Raw genomic sequence first — 15,306 nt, forward strand, 5'->3', positions numbered from 1 at the left:
ATAATGTAAAGGAAAAATAAAATTAGAATATTATCAATCAGCATCCCCTAATTGTTAATGGATCTAAGCATTGAAAATCAATGGCTGCTTAATTTATTTTTTCAAGGGGATCTAGACTAGAGGGAGAAACAGAGGAGGGAGAAACAGGAGACAAAAGATATTGTCACAGCCTTTGAAGCCAGTAAGGGAACTGAGAACTCATTCTTATAGGGTTTTTTATAAGGAAAGCAGTTGTGCTAATTTAAAGAAGTAATGCGAGGCTAAACCCTTACATTTTGCCTTCATATGTTTTGTTTTAGGAAAATCCAGCCCAATTTAATGCTGTCTCAGCCTTCATTTGCCATTATTGAGCAACATAAAGTTGATGTCAATTAATTAAGATTTATCTATATATCTCCATGCATGCTACTTTTGTATACTATGAAATTATTCATGGACATTTTCAGTGTATTTCCTGCTGAGGGCACCATACATTCATTCAGCCAATGAATATTAACTGGGTACATACTATTCCTAAACTCTGTTGCAAATGCTGGATGTGTAGTGGAGAGGTGAATAAAGCAGACTTGACTTCTGTTCTCATGGAATATATTCCCATTGAGAGATGTTAACATTAAATACATAAACAAGATGATAACAAATTCTAGGTAGAGCCTTGAAACAATGGGATGTGATAGTGATCAAGTGACTATTTTAGATTGGGATGGTCAAGAAAGATCTTCGAAGAGGTAGCATTCAATCTGCATCCTGAATTATAAACAACAGCCAGCTGGAACGAGTGGGATTCAGTGTCTAGGTGAAGGACGGGAAACAAAACAGGGATTTAGCGATCTGATACCTTGTAAAATGTTTGAGAAAACCACAGGTGTTTGAGTCTAATCTCATGCATACATTGAGCCCCTCCTTTCAGAAGCCTATCTAAAAGAAACATGCAAGAGGGTTTTTCTTTTCTTTTCTTTTTTTAAAGTTTGGAATCTTCTCTAACAGAGAAGCATGAAGAACTACTAGTAACTTGAAAAGGAAATGCAGATTTCTGCAGAGGAAAAGAGATGAAGCCATCAGGTTTTTATCGAACAGGCTGAGCTTCAGAGGTGAATTTGATCCTTGCTACATCCCCTGCAAGCCTGAATGAAATAAATGAGAAATGCAGAAGATGAAGGTACAAATCCAATTTCCTTTTTGCAACAAGACAAAGTCAGTAAGTCTTTGCCGCTTTCTTCATTTGAAAACTCATCCATATTTTATCTCCCTTCATAAGCCATGTTTAGATAAACCCAGTGAATAATGGGCTTGAAAGGAAATTTTAAAGGTCATCTTGTGTATACCCCTTGCTTCAGGCAAGATTGCCTTCATGCCCACCCAAGAAGCAGTCTTCTCTTATGTCAGGTTTTGTTTTGGATGATGTTTATTTTTTCCAGGGGGGTGTGGGGTAGGGTGGAGAGTAATGAAGAACGTGTTTGCCTTAAAAGCACAAGCGGAGTTATTTTTACTGTAGATGCCCTCCCCTCCCTTATAATGCTAGGGCAGCATATTCTCCAAATGCGTTATACACTTACTTTTAGCTCTAAATGTATCTGTGCAAATCTCATGAATCATCAAGGCTTTTGAAAATATTTATAGGGAGAGAAACTCTACCCTTTTCATTAGAGTGAGTAAAACTCACATTTGTATCTCGCTATTGTTTAAGGAGAACAATGGATGGGTGGATGAAAGGGAATGTCAGCTGGATCAACAAACAGCTGTTCCAACAAGAAGTCCTGCTACCCTATACAGTAGAGCCATATTAATTGCTGCTTCCCCTGGAGTCTCTAAAGATGCTTGATCAGGACACAGGACCCTGTTTAACTGAAATGAGACTTTCATCGCGTTGGCCGCCTCACCTTCAGAAAGGAAGCTGTGGGCCTTTAGAGCTTTCTTTACTTGATCTTCAGGGAAGATTCTATCACCTTCCAAAACAGTGTATTCCAGTGTACTCTTCTCTAAATGATCTCACTGAAACTTCTGCAATTGCTGCATAACCCAGTGTCTTCTTATCCAGGCTTTGATGGAAACGGGGTCTCTCATTTTGCATATAAATGTATATCCCTTATAATACTTATAGCTTCTTGCAATATTAATTTTCTAAACCAAAAACATTAAATATCTTCTGAAAGCAGAATGGAATTCAGTGAAGGCTACAGAAGTAAGATTTAGTTCTGGATGAGAATCTCTGCTCTTCCATTGACTAATTTTATCGGCAACTTATTTATGTAATTGTAAGACCCAGTTTACTCAACTTTCTTAAAGGTTTTTGGAAGAATCAGATGTGACAGTACATAAGAACCATTTATAACAACATGCCTAATATACATTATATGACAATTTTTATCACTAGTCAGTGACTACCCACCTTTTTTTCTCTTATTAATAGAAGTTTTCCAAGTTTTTATTGTTAAGTCATGAAATATAAATAAAGGATCAGTTATCTAAGAACTATAAATAATCCAAGTAATAGAAAGATAACTTTATACTTTACAACCAATTCACATATCTAAATACCCCATTAACCATAAAATATGAATATTGTGAATTCGTATTTGCTTATAATCCAAAACAACCTAATCCTCTCTTTTGGAATCTTCTCAAAGCCTGTCCTGTATAACATATATTCAGAGACTATTTTTCTTTTCTATATATCGTCGTCGGCAGCCGTCCGTCTCGAGAGACGATGGCATAGCTTCTTAAGAGTCTATCTGCACCGCCGAGAATGGCTGTGCAGTCCGACTCGGGAGTGACACGGTATCTGTCTCCTCCCGTGTTGAATCGACATCTTGCGATGACGCTGGAGTGTCCTCTCCAGTGAAACTGAAGCTACAGAGCCTGGGCAGGGTGATATGGAGGGTCTGCTGTTGCCCATGCACCAGACCCCCCCTCTCTTCGCAGCTGAAGGGTCCAAGGGAAAGATGGAGTCAATACAGCTTGGCTTCAGGTGCGCCGCAGGAGTTGCCGGTGTTGACTACAACGTCAAACCGCCTTAGGGACTCCGGCTCCGGATTTTCTGTCGGGGTTTACTCCCTTAGCCTTTCCCCTGAAGAGGTATGCCGCAAGGCAGCGGAGGTTTTTTGGAATCAGAGTTTTCCTTCTCTGATGTGCCCTGACTGGAAGATCGAACCAGCGACACTTAGCTCGCAGGCCGACGCTCAATCCACTGAGCCAAACCAGCCAGGGGTGTTTTCTATATATATATATTGAAATTGCAAACAATGTTAAATTATATCTTCACATTTCTGAAATTCTTACGGTATTTAAAATATAAATTTTTTTCTATTGTCTACAATAATAATTCTGGTCAGCATTCTGTGATCCAAATTACAAATGGAACAGTAAGAGGGCCATTGTAAGTACCAATTACAGGGGTAGAACACAATATATCCTAGGCATGAAATGCCTGAAAATATACTTTCAAACCAAATTTTCTTGTACTTATGAGTCATGCTATAGCTTTTCTAAATTTTTTTTTAGCTCACGTATAATGTGCCAGGCACTGTGGCAAAAAAAACTTGAATGACATATTCTGGTAGACTTCAACTTAAAGATGAAGAAAAAACATGAAAACATGCAAGTTATAACACATCTTGGCAAATGTTAAAGCAGATGAACAAGCCAAGTGTCAGGAAACAGTGGAGATGGGATTGTGGAGGTAGTCTAGATATAGCACGGTGTAACTGATTTACTAGCTCCAAGACTCTAGGCTATCCGTTCACATATGTGTGGTCGTCAGTCTCCTCACTTGTAAAGTAGAGATCTTATATCAGGAAAATTGTGGAATTGAGGCTCCAGGGTCTGTTATGAAGTCCCTCTTTTTCCAGATACCACACATCTCTGAAAACAGAAGGGAACTTCAGGCAGCTATTATCTTAAGTGTTTCGGTTAAAGATCATTCTTTACCACGATTGAACACCTCTCTACTGCTTTCCTCCATGTACCTCCCCTGCCTTATCCACTATCTTCCCCAAATGAAGGAGGAAGCAAAAGCATTTTAATTAAGAAGATAGCATGCAAATACAGTCTCATAGACACAAAAAGTCACAGCATATTAAGGAGTATTTAGAAGATGAAGGCATGTAGAGAAGGTGGGAGCTACCTGAAGAGCAGCAGCAGTGGCACAAAGAAGGAAGAGTAAATGCCCTGATAAAGAAGAAAGCAACATTATAGGCAACAGGAAACTTAAGCAGGGATTCAGTTCCTCAGTTTTGTTTTCTTTTTGACAGAAGCAAGAACTCATGAGACTTCAGGGAAATCAGCGATTGTTCTGATGGTGGTAAGGAAGGTGGACGAGAAGGGGTAACAGGAGGAGGCTGAGAGATCAGTCAACTACAGAGGTTTTCCAGGGGAGACACAACAAAAACCTGATAAAAGTCAAAGCTAAATTGATCTTATCATGGAGACAAAAATAGTGTTTCGGCAATTATGTGCAACCACAGTATTCATTTTACAATCTGTCACAAAAACATGTCTTAGAAATACAGGACTCAGAGGGACCAAAGAATTTGATTCTTTCAACTTCCCATGTCATGTTTTAATTCTCTACTTTGGGAAGTTAGGCATCATAACCTGATTCTTTATTATTTTGTTTTTTTTCTTTATTTTTAGAGAGGGGGGGAGGGAGAGAAACATCAATGTATGAGAGATAGATCCATTGGTTGCCTCTCGCACATCCCCAACTGGGGACTTGGTCCGTAACCCAGGCATATGCCCTGACTGGGAATCGAACTGGAGACCTTTTGGTTTGCAGGCCAGCGTTCAATCCACTTAGACACACCAGCCAGGGCCATAACCCAATTCTTGGGTTCAGTATTGACTGCCTGAATTTACTGTCCAAATTTTCAAAGATGATACATAATCTGAATAAATATTTTTTTAAAGAATCCTTTTAAGTATTACATTAACTTGAAGAGCCCTACGCCATCCATCTCTTGACAATGAGACAGAATCCTATTACACTATAACCCTCTGCTCAATTTTAAATGCCTTGCACTTTGCCAGCAAATTGCCTACATAAAGGCTCAGAAACCAACACTAGTTTTAACCCTATTACAGTCTATTGTGGAAGCTCTGTTATCTTTTTAGACTGGATGACTATTTCACACCCTGGGATTCCATAACCTGGGGCTTCTCTCAGATAAAGAGGCATAACCTAAAGTCTGCCGTATTTAAGGCTCTGTCACTTGCTGATAAAGCTGAGAGGATATAAAGATCATCACAGCCATTTTACTCCCCCTGAGGTAATAGTTGAACATTATCTGACAATAATAGGCTATCAGCATTAGCCTGGAGAGGGCTTGCTGAGGCCTCCATCTTAGCCCCTAGCGCTCTCAGTATTTCTCTTGGCAGCCTAACTCCAGAGGTGTCAAAACATTGCATGAGTCTATTAAAATTTACTGAGATATTTACTCGTTGCTATCTATTACAATAAAAGCCTTCTTTTTAAACCTTTCCCTCTATTTACCTGACATTTTCTCCCAATAAAGCACCTAGGCACTCCTCAGGAACAAATGTCAATTTAACACTTTCCACTACTAACCTTCATGACAGCTATAGATGTTTGACAGCATGGAACTTAAACATTTCAGCGGGCTTTAGCATATTTTCTCAAGGAACAATTGGTGAAACTGGAAAGGAAACGATATACTTTTCAGTAATCAGTCGGTACCTAAGTGGTACCTAAGCGCCCGCACATCCTGCTCTGTTTTCCCCATCCTCTTCTGGGGTGTTGCCATGGCGCCAAATTACATGTGATGTGAGGGCTGTGTTTACAATTTAAAATAAAGTAGATACTTCATATACAAAATTTGGGGGAAAATATAGAAAAGTAGAAAGGGCACAAGAGAAGAAGTAATCTCTAACAAGCAGCACAGAAGTGTGCTGCAGTTGCCTTATTTCTGTTATAGAGATACATAGCTATATTTTGGTACTAAAAATAGTGCTTCAGAAAATCGATAATCACTGTTTTCCATACATTATTTTTTTCTATGAATAAAAATTTGGAATTTTGCTAGATGTTTAAATTTGTTTTAAATGTAGTGTGGTCCATACTAACTTATTATACTCAGGAATTTTTTTGGTTGCAAGTGACAAAATTTCAAATTCAGTTAGCATAAGAAAAAAAAATTTAGGAAAAAAGAAGAAAACAATGTATTCATATAACTTAGAAAAACAGGGATAGATCAGGTGTTTTTCTCAATTATTACAAATAGAAAACATTCACATAATGTGGCAAGAAGAGAAAGTTTTGTTGCTCTCCCAGCTTAGGACCTCAGAGTAATGGGGGACATAGTGGCTCCAAGGAAGGACTCTGGGTGACCCTGGATAAGTGGTTATGTTAGGGCAGATCCCCCGCCCCCTGAGAACTGTAAGAAATTGGGGAAGAACAATTTCCCAAAGGAAAGGGAACTGCTGCTTCTAAATGTATAGCCAGGAAGAACAGTATGATAGTCAAAACAAAAGCTGAGTATTTTCTAGTGTTACAAACCACTAATCTTCCATGAAGTAAAAATATTTCTTATCCTAAGAAAAAGGAGTAGAGGACTTCATGAGGTGCATTTCAAAGCATACCTCTGTCCTTCATAAAAGATTTTAATTGATCTCTCCTTGCTATCTCTTCTGTGAATCTCTGCATTAGTGAGCTAAGACTTACTGATAAAGATGTTGCCGTTCTCAAACATGTTGGGGTATAAAAAGGATTAAGTGTCGATTTTCATCCACAAGTGATGAATCAAAATTTATATGCCAATTGGTCTGTTGCTGGCAATTTAGGTTGTCTCCATTCTGTTACCAATTTAAGTAATGCTACTTTGAACATTAAAAGTTTTCTAGATTTAGAGTTACATAAAACCAATTTCTAGAAGTTGACTTACCAGTTCAAAGTGTGTAGTTCGTTTTAAGACCCACAGTTCATGCTCCCTGGTGTTACTGAAACACTATTTTAATGTTCGCAGTTTTCTGATGGTGGCTGAACCAGCCGGTTTACTTTGGTATCAAATGTTCAGTGGTCTGCTTGTATCAGTTCATGTATTTACAGTTGTAAGCACTAAGCACAGTGCCTCACATTTGAAATGAATTCAATAAATGTTTCTCAATAATGAACAAGAAGATGTTAATGCTGAGAGTCCAGGGATTTTCTTAATTAATCTGTACTTAGGATGAAGACACGAAGAGCAAATTCATTTTATACACACACAGGACATTGAAGACAAATGACTGATACAGGGAAGTAACTCACCTTGTTCATTAAAGCAGTGATTTTCAACTATGGGTTGTCAAATAAAAAGAAGATGACAAGAGCCAACATAACAATAGCTGTCTCATGTGAATGAATCAAAATTATATCTATTTTTTGTCAGCTCAGCAAAAAATATATTTTGGGTGTGCTGTAGAATTTTAGTAATTCATGCATGCATGCCAGGAGGTAAAAAAGGTAGTAATTGATGCATTAAAGTATAAAAGGTAATTTAAGTTTCATCTGCCTGTCTGCTGCTTGCAGGAACTTAAACTTCTCCATCTGTCCAAAGAAGATTAAGCAAACCAGTATTTATGGAAAGAAGCCACTTGGTGCATATAATGGAAAGAGCTCCAGTTGAGGTTCTTTATCTCCCCGAGTGTCGGTTTCCTTATTTGATCCATGGAGCTAAGAACCTGCCATGGCTGCTCCTCACTGCTGCTATAAGGAATGAATACTCTAATGGATGAGGAAATTCTTTGTAAATTGCAAAATTCTGCACAAATAAATTATTCTTACCATTATTATTGCAAGTTCAGAAGAGTAGCCCTTAAATGATCTCTCTGTTGAACTCAAGCTAGGATCTCTTTCTCTCTCTTGAAAAAGGCACATACTTAAAAACATTCTATAAAATTTTAGGGAGTTATGAAAATCCAAAACTCAGGGGGTACATGGATCACAGGTTGAGAATATGGGGCTTAATATATAATATTTTTAAAGTATAAGCTATTTCAAGTGTCAAAAGTCCAGAATATTATGTAACAGACTCCTGGATAGCCATCACTGACATTTTTAAAATGTTAACTTTAGGACATAGTTACTACTGATATTTTGTTAAGAAACATATCACTACAAATATGGTCAAACATAAATGTGCCACTTCACCCTAGAGTGTTTTGTGCAAATAAAATCTATAACATTCTCCTTGCTCACAACCCATTTGTACTCTAGTCAGATAGACATACGTACATAAAAAAAAAAAAAAGAGAGAGAGAGAGAGAGGGAGAGAGAGAGAGAGAAGTTAATAGGATGTGATATTTATGGATGGTTATAAAGAAGAGGGATCACTGGGAAAGCTAAAGCCATCCAGAAAATCATCCTGAAGGAGGCTTCATCTGAGGTGTTTTTAACGAGGTACAAAGATATTTGCGTAAGAGATATCTCGCACAAAACAGAAGTCAGAAAGCATGCATTCCCTGTTATGGCCAGGCACTATGTCGGTCCTGGACACATAATATAAATAAATTAGACATGTTTGTTAATCTTAAGAAGCTTCTGTTATAGAGGAAACACATAAATAAAGAACAAATAAAAAGAATGTGGTAAGATAAAGTCTGGTACTTTTTCTGGGAGGGTGCAAAAAAATGTTTTCCAGGGAAAGTATCTTTTAAGATTGGTTTTGATGTGTGAATAAAATTTAAGGGGGAATAACAGTATTTGTAAAGAAACAGCGATCTGAACCAGAATGCTACAGCCACTGAAACATAGTGGGGATACGCGGCAAAGAAGGCCAGGGGCAGAAAGGGGATGTAAAGGGCTTTTCTAAGGAAAAAGCACTTTATTCTGAAGATAACTTCAAATTCCCTTGAGGATTAGAATAACCAAATGTTTTACTTTAAAAAATAAAATAAAAAAGATTCTCAGCCTTCACCTTCCAAGATTCTTATTCAAAAGATAGAAAGGAGTTCCTACTGTTTACTGTTATCCTGAGAGATTATTATTTTCAGCCAAGTTTAGAAAATGATACTGGAAGTAACAAACATTCAGGAAGGGGGTTTAAGTTATAAAAAGGTATGATCAGTCCAGGAATTTGGGATTTGGGATCCTCCTTTCGATGGCAGTGTGAACTCTTCTTCATGGATATGCTTCATAGATAGAAATTGTTCTTTTTATTCTTGCTTTATTTCAGGGGAGATAACCAATAGCTGGTTATGACCCTCTATCAAAGTTCATCATCTCACATCCCAGTTCCCTTTCTGATTTCTTTGGCCTTCATGGACTCAGCCTGTTTCCTAAAAGTTTGGTCTTAAGCCCTGTTTTGCTTTAGTTTATGCTCTGATCTTCTGAGGTCTTCTTCACAGATACCAAGTTCCAGAGCCCCAGTAGGAGATGCAAGAGCTTATTTATAACACTAGGCCAACTTCTTCATTATTTCTGCGCTCTTGTAACAGCTCCACATTCAGCTTACATTCACTACTCACAGAGCTAAACAAAATTGATGATGCACAGGCAATGAATTCTGTCACTTATTCATGCAACAGATGTTATTTGCATACACATTACATGCTAGGCACTATGCTAGGTACTTGAAACACCAAGATGAATAAAATAGAGGTTTATGCCTTTCTGGAGTTCAGAGTATAGGAGTAGGGAAAGCATAAAACAAACAAAATTGCTAAAAAAATGTATTTAATTTTAAAATAGAAGGAATTAAAATACTTCAGGAGCACAGAGGATGGATATCTAATGCTGACCTGTGGGGTCAAGAAAAGTTTCAGAGAAGGTGATATTTAAATTGAAGGAATGACAGAAAGTTTCGAAGAATAAGGGGTGTCGTGGGAGAAGGGGAGCAATGTCTACACTCAGTGATTATTGGCACACTTGGGTTACCATCTTCTTTCATTTTAGTTTGTCCCTGCTCCCTTTGAACTGTTCCCTAGACATTTATGATCTTCTGTCCTTTTCACTTCAGTTTTAAGTCACAGCTAGGTAGAACTACAAACATTTCCCTGGGTTTAAACCAGGAGAATTATCCAAACCTGCCCAGGTTCACGTGAACACTCTGTAGCTATTGTCTGAGCCTCACTTTGGAAACCAAACCTGAAGCCAGATCACTTTCATGGAGTTTCAAGTTTCACCATCAACAATTCACATGATACCAGGCTCAATTCATGTATAATATAAGCAGGTGTAAAATTTCAGCCACAAGTCACTATAGACATATGTTGGATGAGCCTGGTACTTGGCTTCACCAAAATGATTTGAGCCTCCACAGAGAAAATATTTCCATTTGTCATCCCTGCAAGTACTCTCCCCTCCAACACATACACCACTGACCACTGATCTGATTGTGAAAATAACACTTCCTGATTTGCAAAGTTCAGACAACAGATGCACCATCTCCGAACTGACAGCCTGGTATGTTGAGGCATACCAGTGGCCAGCCACAGAGCTTAGAGAAAACAAACACAGTGTTTTAGAATAATGGGAGATGATGAAATGGATCTGCAATGAGGACTTAATATGTGATTTTAAAAACCACTAACATAGGAGGAAACTTTCCAACTTACAACAGTGTGGAAAGTAAGGCAATAATACGTTTGATTAGAAAGTACTTCAGGATGTATTAATGTAAGCACTTAGCAAGTCTCTCAAACATACTGTTCTGCAAGGAGCATATAGATTTTTTCCAAACATATCCATTTCCACTTAGGTTGTGTGCTAGCTGATGGCTCTAAAAGCAAGGGAACTTGTATGAGCTCTTTTATTTTATGTACATTAAATTCAGATCTCTTAATCTCATCTTGTTTTGATATTTTTAAATGGAAACAAAAACCCAAAACACTTCAATCTCTGTATTTCTTCATTCAAGCTGTACACATTAGCCTGCTTCTGAAAGTATCTTTCCCTTTTGAATCATTGTAAAATGCTCATTTAACACTATATTCTTTCCCTCTGCTTCTCTGGGGATCACGATTTACTTTAAATCCAAAAGGGCAAAAGACTCTGTCAGATAATAAATCTATAGTTAACCTGGAAAGACGTATGTTTAACTAGTCTCCTTGGCAATGTTTGCATTCAGCTGTTCTGACATAGGGAGCAACATGTGAGAGCCAAATAGAGAGACAGAATGCAAGACCCGGGGAAGGAAAGGGAAGGGAAGGGAAAAGAACGAGAAAAAGGCTTGTTGTTTAAATGAAAGTCATAGTAGGAACGTGTAGTAAACTTTAGAAGTTTAACCAAGACCAAGTGACACAGTTTAAACAAGACTAAGTGAGTTTGGGAAAACAAACACATAGGCAAACAGAAAAATGAGGGAAGTTTGCAATTGTAAAAGCAAACACAGGTTTATCATCAATGGGCAGAGACTCATCAGAAAGCGAATCAGGAGGCCGGGCTCCCTCCTGTTGCAATGGACCGTTAGCAGAACTCACAGTGAGAGGAGAGAGCAGCCGCCCACCCGCCCGAGGGAGGCAGCAGAACCCCACAGGAGCCTGCCTGCAGCAGCAAAAGGAAAGGTCCTCACTTTAGAGTTATTAACGTGGGTGTACACCGAATCACCTGAGGCGCTTTCTGTAAAAATGCACATGTCTGGTCACTAATATGAATATCTAATTCTCAATTTAAAATGCAGACTGTTCCCAAAACTTCTACCACATGAATCTTTATTTTTTCTTTTTTCTTTTTTTTTTTTATAGCACCTACAGGAATTCTCTCACTCATCATGGTTAAAATCACTTCTTCACCTTCGTCTTTCATTACTGTCCACAATTCTCATTAGTGCCATTGCGGCCCTCCTGCAGCTCCATACCTGTCCCTGAATGGCATGAGATGTTGAAGTCTTTTTCTGTAGGTGTATTTGTTTTCCTGGGGTTGCTGTAACCAGGTGCCATAAGCTGAGTGGCTTAGAGCAGCAAAAATTCATTGTCTCACCAGCCTGGGAGCCTAGGAAGCTGAAATCAAGGTATTGGCAAGGTCAGATCCTTCCAACAGCTATGAGGGAGAATCTGTTCCATGCCTCTCCTAGCTTCTGCTGGTTTGCTGGCATTCCTTGCGTTCCTTGGCTTGCGGCATCATAAACCCAATCTTCACATGGTGGCTTCCCTCTGTGTCTCTTTCTGTGTCCAAATTTTCCCTTTTTATAAGGATACAGTCATATGGGGTCATCTACAAAGACTCTATTGCCAAATAATATCATATTCACAGGTACTGGGGTAGGGAAGACACAATTTAACCCATAATAGTAGTTCCTTGATTCATTTAGGCAACAAGTATTTATGGCTCGAAGCCTATGTGCTAGGAATTGTCCTGGGCAATGAGTATGTGAGCCAAAATTAACAAGTCAACTTTAAGATCATAGAATTTTCTGTACAATGCTGATATTAGTGTATGTAAGAATAATGAACACACTATGTTCCTGACAAGTAGCTTCTTTGTTAATTCATTCCTTCATAATTTCTATCGTGTAGAATACTGTGTTAGGAGCCACATATAATGAGATAAAAACACAGTTTCCATCTTCAGGATGCTTATACTCTAGTAAGGAACACACACATATACACAAATACTGAGTAGTACAAGCTAGAAATGAGGAATATGTATTATGGGAAAACAGAGGTACTGAAGCAGAGAAGTCATGAACTACTTTCAAGAAGAGAGGATACTCAAAATGTCTTGGAACTTGGGTTAGAGGGAAAATGATTAAGGACATTTTAGGCATTACAAAAATGTGTAAAAGCAAGGAGACAAGAAAAAAGCATGAAATATTTCGAGGCTTGTGAATACATCAGTTTGCTGGGGAAAGGAGGAGTGTGGCTGTGGGGATGTGATGCAGGGCCTTCCTACGGAGGCTCGCAGTCTGCCCTCCATTCAAGAGTTAATGGAGACAAAAGAGGGAAGTAATGGGATTGGATATGTGTTTCAGGAAACTCACTTTGAAATGGTGTGGATAACAGGAGGGAGGAGGGCAATGCTGGGTGCTTGAAGACTCCTGTGACAGCCCAGATAAGAAAGGAGAACCTGAACTCAGACCATGGCAGCAAAGCAGATAGGAGAGGGAGGCAGGGCTTCAGGAGGTATTGGGGAGACTGATATGCAGTGGCCAATTAAACACAGAAGAAACTTTCCAACTAGGGAGAGAATGGGGGACAAGGATGAACTTAAAACACACATGAATCAGAGAAGTTATATTTTTGTTCCCTACTTAGAGCTGCTTTGAATACTTGTTCTCTGCCTGAAATGTGTTTTCTTCCATGAACAACTCATCTTTTCAAATTCAGTCCAACATTGTGTCAAAAAAAGGTTTCCAGTTTGTCTTTCTCTAGTCTGTTCCCATAGTACCTTGTATGACCATATTCTTATGAACTTTGTGTATATACCCTTATATCCAGCACAGTGACTCAATTACTAGAGATACTCAGAAAAATGTTGATAAAATGAATGAATACATGTATTTCATAAACTTTCCATTCAGTCAATATAAGTTTGGCAATTTAGACAGTTTTTTATGAAATAAATAGATAGATAAATAAGTAAATAAATACATAATTGTGAGCCTCCTGACTGAAGCTATAGGTATCTGGTAAATTTGATAAGACTAGCTAAATGTAGTATCACTCTCTCTTATATTTGATAGAATTTAATTAGTATCGTGCTTAATACTTAGTGCTAACACTGGAAATAGGTATAGCCGGACTTCTGTCTCCCCGTCCTTCAGTATTTACACTTTGTCAGGCTGGAATGCAGGACTGGGAAGGAGTACCTGTATTACACATGAAAGCTGGTTGGACACACTACATCAAAATGTAGCAGCAGCACTATTCACCCTTCTGAATTTTTGTCCTAGCACACCATCCACAGGAAAGGAGATTTCCTTGGAGCCTCACATTTCCACATTAGGTGGGCTTTTAGTGTGTTAATTAAGTTAGTTGTTGAAGGAACAACAACGTTCTCCCAATGAGGAATGCTGGAGGCACCTACAACCTGGCTCCTTTAAACTTGGGTGCCACAGGCCTTACGGGAACCTATGAATGAAATGAAAATGTTTTGAAACCCAGGTCTCTTTAATAGGCTAAGCAATCATCAGTAAATTGCAGGCTTTAGAGGTATAATTTTCAGTAAGAGTCAGGGAAATTCATTCATTAGAATTACGGAAGATAAAAATTTAAACGTCCCTGTAATATTTATAGGAAAAGTGTCATCAGTATAAAGCGGCCTTAAATCACATTCATTCATTATTAAGCACTCCTCTACATTTCTGAGCGAAGTTTCTAATGGGATGAAATCTCTGCTGCACAACATCATGACTGTCTATTTATAGCTAAGTTGTCTTTGGTTATGGAAATGCTTTTTTAGGTTGGGTATTAAAGTAGGTTTTCTGGTCCCCTGCCCCATCCTGTTGCTATTGCGCTGCCACCAGCTGCTGCCCCTGGACTCCACAATGGAAGAGACCCTAGAAGATTCCCCTATATCAGCTGTCTAGCTGGATCAATGTCATTTCTCTCAGGTCATCTTTAACTGTGGAGAAGTTCATGTTCCTGGAGGGGATATCATATGCGATTATACCCTCACCCAGCATTTCATTCCCCATCAAAAGGACTGGATTGGAATCTTCAGAGTGGGATGGAAGACAACCCATGAGTGTTACACCTTCATGTGGGTTACTTTGTCCGTTGACCTAAACAGCAAATCAACAAACAGCAGGAAGTCCAATTCAAAGCTGCCCAAGGATGATGAGTATTACCAGTTCTGCTATGTGAATCAGGATGGTGTGGTCCAGGGAGCAAGTATCCCTTTCCAGTCCTATCCAGAAAATAAGGAGGACATCTTGATTGCTATCATTCAGGGTGACGTGGAAGAGATTGAGCAGCACAATGATGAACTTTGCAAAGAAAACCAGGAGCTGAAGAACAGCTGTGCCAGCCTCCAGAAACAGAACTCAGACATGCAGGCTGAGCTCCAGAAGAAGCAGAGGGAGCTAGAAATCTTAAAGAGCATCAACAAGAAGCTGGAACAGAAAGTGGAAAAGCAGAGGACAGTTGGGAGACAGAGATACTTCAACTGAAAGAGCAAAATCAGAAGACGTCCCCAGAAAATGAGAAGATGAGAGTCTTAAGGTAGGTAATGGCAAATATTTGCCCCAGGATATTTCCTTAATTTTTTTTTAAAGATTTTTAAAATTTATTTTTAGATAAAGGGGAAGGGAGGGAGAATGAGTGGAAGAGAAACATCCTGTGTGCTAGAGATACATTGATTGCTTGCCTTTCACAAGCCCCCACATGGGGTACTGGCTCACTACCCAGGCATGCGCCCTGACTGGGAGTTGAATG

General features: G+C 38.8%; 1 pseudogene; it reads left to right on the forward strand.

Moving 5' to 3' along the window:
- The first annotated feature begins 14,417 nt into the window (after positions 1–14,417).
- Positions 14,418–15,097, forward strand: LOC150018036 (calcium-binding and coiled-coil domain-containing protein 2 pseudogene; annotated as a pseudogene).
- Positions 15,098–15,306: the final 209 nt, after the last annotated feature.

The sequence above is a fragment of the Furipterus horrens genome, unplaced genomic scaffold, assembly GCF_987537825.1.
Source record: "Furipterus horrens unplaced genomic scaffold, mFurHor1.1.pri manual_scaffold_2, whole genome shotgun sequence".
In the NCBI taxonomy this organism is placed as follows: domain Eukaryota; kingdom Metazoa; phylum Chordata; class Mammalia; order Chiroptera; family Furipteridae; genus Furipterus; species Furipterus horrens.